This window comes from Cherax quadricarinatus, chromosome 3 (genome assembly GCF_038502225.1).
Source record: "Cherax quadricarinatus isolate ZL_2023a chromosome 3, ASM3850222v1, whole genome shotgun sequence".
Taxonomy (NCBI): domain Eukaryota; kingdom Metazoa; phylum Arthropoda; class Malacostraca; order Decapoda; family Parastacidae; genus Cherax; species Cherax quadricarinatus.
The window spans coordinates 42,225,010-42,231,462 of NC_091294.1; the positions used below are offsets into that span (position 1 = coordinate 42,225,010).

Sequence of the window (6,453 nt, forward strand, 5' to 3'; positions counted from 1 at the left end):
ATAATTAAGAACTTTAAGAAAAGAAGCGGAAGTTCCGTGTAAGTCACTGACACATCATCGTAGTGTCAAATGACTGAAAAACACCAAACGTGAAACTAATGGAATAGAAGCCCTGAGCTACAGCCCAGCATATTGCTGGAAAAGATCGCATTGGAGGAGAAATTGAGTATCTCGAAAGCACTGGATTCATAACAGAACACTCAAATGATACAGAAATAAATTGTCGTCGCTTACTAGCCTCCAAGAGACATTATAGATTGAAAGAGGTCTGGCAGTAAACAGAGGAATGGCTTGAAGGCATAGCATTTGTGGCGGGTTTTGTCTCTCTTTCCCCTTGATTATAAGGTTGAGCGTTTTACAACGCTCAACTTCTAGCATTCATTGAGACAGAGGAGGCTGAGGATACATATGCTGCCTCTCTTAGACTATACAATGACCAAAGCACGTCTCATTAAATTATTAGATATATCCCATCAGAGATAACATAAGAACATAAGAAAGAAGGAATACTTCAGCAGGCCTACTAGCCCATGCGAGGCAGGTCCAAGTCACCTCCTAGCTTAGACCAATGACCCACCTACTCAGGTCAGGTCAGGTCACAGCCACTTAAGGAACGAGCACGGCATCAGACTATATATTAGCACAGGCTAGTCAAATCCAACTCATACTTAACCTCACCCACTCAAGTTTTATCCAACTTATTTTTAAAACTACACAAAGTCTTAGCTTCTATGACGGTACTCGGGAGTTTGTTCCACGCATCCACAACTCTATTACCAAACCAGTGCTTTCCTATATCCTTCCTGAGTCTGAATTTTTCCATTAAAACCATTACTGCGAGTACTATCATGGCTAGATATTTTTAGCACGCTATTTACATTCCCTTTATTTATTCCTGTTTTCCATTTATACGCCTCAATTATGTCCCCCCTAATTCTACGCCTTTCTAGAGAGTGCAGATTCAGGGCCTCAGTATATCCTCAGAGGGAAGATTTCTGTTACATGGGATCAACTTTTAAATTTTCCTTTGTACACTTTCCAGAGCATTTATATCCATTCTGTAATACGGTGACCAAAACTGTGCAGCATAATCTAAATGAGACCTAACTAAAGATACATAGAGTTGAAGAACAACCTGAGGACTCCTATAATTTATGCTACTTGATATGAAGCCAAGGATTCTGTTGGCTTTGTTGCGAACACTTATGCACTTTTGAACACTTTTAGATTACTGCTAACCAGAACTAACAAATCTTTTTCGCAATCAGTAATATTAAAATCTACATTATTTGGTTTATATGTGGCATGGATATTTTCTTGTCAAATGTTTAGAACTTTGCATTTGTCTGTATTAAAGTGCATCTGCCACTTCGCTGACCACTGCATCAGTCTTTTCATATCTTCCCTACGTGACGTCAGTTAACTTGCGTATGTCCCTATTTAGTTCTTCATCAATGTCATTTATATAAATTGTGAACAACAAATGGCCCAACACTGACCCCTGTGGAACACCACTCGTGACACGCCCCCACTCTGATTTCTCCCTATTGATGCAAACTCTCTGCTGCCTATCTGCCAACCATGCCTCTACCCAGGAAAAAATTTCTCCCCCTAGTCCGTGTGCCTTAATTTTCTTCAATAGCCTCTGATGTGGAACTCTCTCAAAAGCCTCACTGAAGTCCGTACACACTATCATATTCATTACCATGATCTACCTCCTCAAATACCATGGTGAAAAAATTTAGTAAATTCGTAAGACAGGAACGTCCCTTTGTAAAACCGTGCTGAGATTCATTAATCAATTGATGCCTTTCAAGATGGCTACGAATTGCCTCGGCAATTTCTGATTCCATAAATTTTCCTACAATGGAGGTCAGCGGGGAGGTGCTGCCGATTAGAGGGAAGATCACAACAAGCCAACAGGTATGTGAGCTTGACCCATCAGTACCACTTAGTCCCCATAGGATCGGAGTTCCTTAGCTCATGGAGGTAAAAGCATCCAATGAACTTCCTCAAACAGCGGGGTTTGAGGCTCATCGATACCACTCGAGACCCGAGGGCTAACACCTTTCCTCTTACAGTACCTCAGTGTGGTGATCTAGAGCGGTAATGCCTGCTTCATCTAGGGTTCTTGACCTGCCTCTGAGGAGCTCCTCCAGCTCCATGACTTAAATTAAGAGCAAATGTATATATATATATATATATATATATATATATATATATATATATATATATATATATATATATATATATATATATATATATATATATATATATATATATACATTGTTATTTTTAAATAATTTTAGTGAAAAACGAAGGAATTTGCTCAACGTTTTGGGATATATTGATGGTATTTCCAGGTATTTGCCATGAACTCCAGGACTGACGGAAGCTTCTAACATCTCGCCACACACAATGCGACTAATCAAACTAGTGTTTAGCTAGTAAACTTAACCCAGAGATTCTTAAATTGAAGCAATTTTTTCCGAAGCAGATCGAAATTAACAAGTTATATATACATGACAGGTTATATATAGAGGACAGCGCAGGGCTGTCCTATATATATAAGCTGTACCATTTCTCCCCCCTAAAAGAAAATGGAATTTTTTTTTTTCAGTTTGTGCAAAAATGGAACAAAATCAAAAACTGGCAGAGAGAAGAAAATCATGACTCTATGTACACCCGTTCTTGAGGAAGTCAGAAAAATTATTTTTTATTAATTCTCCGGGGAATACTAAACCTGTAGGGGTGAGAGAATGGCTGAGGAAACAGAAGGCAATCAGTTTTGATTCGAGGGAGGGGAGAGTTATTCAATTTCTTTGGATGATCATCTGCCGCGTCAAGGTTAAGACGTAAGGGAAATGATCTACTGCAGTAAGAAGGAGGAGGAGGAGGTGATGAAGGAGGAGGAGCAGAAATAGAAGAGGAGGAGGAAGTAGAAAAAGAGGAAGTAAAAGAGGAAGAGGAAGAGGAAAAGGAGGAGGGGGCTGCAGAGTACGACACGTTCTCCCCTGGTGTTGGGCAGCGTGGTGGTGGAGGGGAAATGGGAGAGGGGCGGCTGAGGGGAGGGGGAGGGAGGTTGTGGTGGAGGACGCCTGCCGGAGGTACGGTGAAACCGTGTGGGGTAAGTCAGCGTTGAGACAGTGCACGGAACACGTGTCACCTCCTCCTCACTCTCGCTCGCGGGCCTGAGAGCTAGCTCTCTCGCTCTCTCTCGCGACAACTGCGATTATAGCAGTTAAACAGTGATTGACCCCCTTCCCCTCAAAATTCCCATTCCCCATTCCTTCAGTCGACCTTTCGATAAAATACACCTCTGAGCTGCCTTACCGAGGGGCATATTTAATAAATGTTGTGAACATTGCCAATCAGAATCTCGTATCGCAAAAGTGCGGGGTGGGAGAGAAATTATCACATCTGAGTGGCGTGTGATTGTTGCATTCGCATCTGATAGGTTGAGAGGCAACAGTATTTACTTACTCTGCCAAGGCTTGGAACACCTTACATAAGAACCTCCAACACTCTCAAGGTAAGTTTTAAACTTCCTCTCTCTAACCTCATACACATTCAGGTGATTTCAGAATATGCAAAACAACCACTGTGAAAGAATAGAGAAATTCCAAGTGCTTTCGTGACTACTCACATTATCAAGGAACTATGTGAGTAGTCACGAAAGCGCTTGGAATTTCTCAATTCTTTCACAGTGGTTGTTTTGCATATATATATATATATATATATATATATATATATATATATATATATATATATATATATATATATATATATATATATATATATATACATATACATATACATATACAGATATATATATATATATATATATATATATATATATATATATATATATATATATATATATATATATATACATATACATATACATATACAGATATATATATATATATATATATATATATATATATATATATATATATATATATATATCAGTCTTCTTTGTCTGTTCTTATACACAAGTTGACCTTGATGGCATTAAAAGGCTCTTGATGTTGTGGAAGCATAAACGTTTAATGCTTCCCCATAAATGAGATACAAAAATAATAATAATAAGAGTTTGACGTTTAATCTCAGAAAACTCTATAAAATATGCTGGAAATACGAGGAAATAAGATTTTCGTAAGCTGGTCTACCACTTTTTTTAACGTTCATTTGAAAGGAATGATAATTCGTGTCAGGTAATGCCAATTAGCATGTTAAAACGCGTGGATATTTCACGAAACCGTAACGGCAAAGTAAGGAGACATGATCACCTGGGGATCAGTGTAACACACTGAGGGATACCCCGGGAATAATATCCCTGAGGGTATCCAGTGACTGACAGTGATGGCAGGACTGTAAGATTTCTGACGACTAGAGACACAAGTGCAGCAATTGTTCATCATTACTTCAGAAGCAGACCACGGTCCGGGTGGGGATGGAACTCACGGTGAATGAGTCGTAGAACTGGAGACAAAAAAATAATGAGGTTGTTCTGGGGTTTTTAAGTGCCCCAGCAGCCTGAGGTTGTCTTTATTTCCCAGCTTAAATATTTTCCCATCTCTGTTCTCCAAGCACTAACTAAATACTATAATGTAACAATTTAAACCATGTGTAACATAACTTGGCAGCATTCAACACACGTTGCATTCGTATTGATAAGGCCAACTTAAAGTTTAATAGCCCTGACCTAACTTACAACTTAAGTTATTTTGACTTTAGAGAACTTCATAACTTATGTTTACCGTGCACAATGTTCTTTTTTTATTTTAATAAATTCTAACCGAAAGGAATGTGCCATACTTGGAAGCAGTTCTGTCATCAACTTAAGTTTCAACTTGCCCATGTATACTTGACTTTAAAGAGAATCTGTACCAACTTAATCAAATTTTCACTGGAAACTTCTCATCTCCCTCTGCAGTGATGTCTGCTTTAAAGGTACCATTAAATGGTGTGTGTGTGTGTGTGTGCGTGTGTGTACTCACCTAGTACTCACCTAGTTGTGGTTGCAGGGGTCGAGTCATAGCTCCTGTCCCCTCTTCACTGGTCGCTACTGGGTCACTCTCCCTGAACCATGAGCTTTATCATACCTCTGTTTAACGTGTGTGTGTGTGTGTGTGTGTGTGTGTGTGTGTGTGTGTGTGTGTGTGTGTGTGTGTGTGTGTGTGTGTGTGTGTGTGTGTATGTCTGTCTCTGTCTGTCTGTCTGTCTATGTACGCAGAGATGTGCGTTTGTTATATCGAGTGTTGTGCATCTGTCAATATATATACACAGAGAGGTGTGTATCCCTCTGGATGGATATACATAGAATTATCTATTTCCTAGTGTATTGTACACGGAGACGTTTGTATTTCTCAGGATATATACACTTAAGACTTTCCTTTAATCTCTTATTTTAGAGAGATTAAAGGAGTCTTGATGTCAGTATATGTTGGCTCAGCAACCTTGATGATCGACGAGGAACAAACATGGATCATCAAAGCTGATCCTTCTCTTCTCGAACACTCAATGGCTGTAATGGAATTACCTGATAGATCCCCAGATGGATCTTGGCTGCATCTGGGATCCTGGGGACTGGATGGCATCAACAAAGCTCTTGAGAGTGTAATACTCTCCTTGGCATGGCAGATACATTCTTCAGCTGGTACGGTTCACAGCCGAGTTTCCTAGGCCACTCTTCTTGCACCTGCCTTGTCGTATTCGCGCAGCAGTTATTCGGTAACTGGGAGTTTGTCATCGGAGATAAACAACACTGCTTGGCTTTCATGGATTATCCCGGGTTAATAATCCTAAGAAAACTACTACTACTACTACTACTACTACTACTACTCCTACTACTACTACTACTACTTTTTCTTCTTCTTCTTCTTCTTCTTCTTCTCATTCTTCTTCTCCTTCTAAATCGTGAGTGTCGAGTTGTCGACACCTGCAGCTAGTGACCAGAAAAAGGGAAATTCACTATTCTTCGGGATATCCCGCACTCGTGTGCAGAAACACACTAGTGCGAACCTTATACCCCAAGCGGTGAATGTTGACAAGACAGTGATTATCATGAAGGGTTACTGGAGTCAAGTTTTTGTCTTCTAGATGATGGGTACCGTGATCCTTGCCTGTCTTTTAAGTGACAGGTACCTTGATCCCTCCCTGTCTTCTAGGTGACAGGTACCTTGATACTTGCCTGTCTTCTAGGTGACGGGTACCTTAATCCCTCCCCTGTCATCCAGGTGAGAGCTGTCCTCATTCTTGTCTTCTAGTTGTCAGCTGCCCTCACTCTTGTCTTCTAGTTTTCAGTTGCCCTCACTCATGTCCTCTAGTTGTCAGCTGCCCTCACTCTTATCTTCTAGTTGTCAGCTGCCCTCACTCTTGTCTTCTAGGTGTCAGCTGCCCTCACTCTTGTCTTCTAGGTGTTAGCTTGCCTCATCCATATATCCTAGT

At 40.2% G+C, this 6,453-nt stretch overlaps 1 protein-coding gene across 1 annotated transcript in view; it reads left to right on the plus strand.

The window, feature by feature from the left end:
• Window positions 1–3,112: 3,112 nt before the first annotated feature.
• Window positions 3,113–6,453, plus strand: part of LOC128706362 (uncharacterized) — a 351,595-nt gene continuing 348,254 nt past the window's right edge. Inside the window, exon 1 of the mRNA XM_053801299.2 lies at window positions 3,113–3,532. The gene's annotated coding sequence lies outside the window, so the exon portion shown is untranslated. The remainder of the gene's footprint in view (window positions 3,533–6,453) is intronic.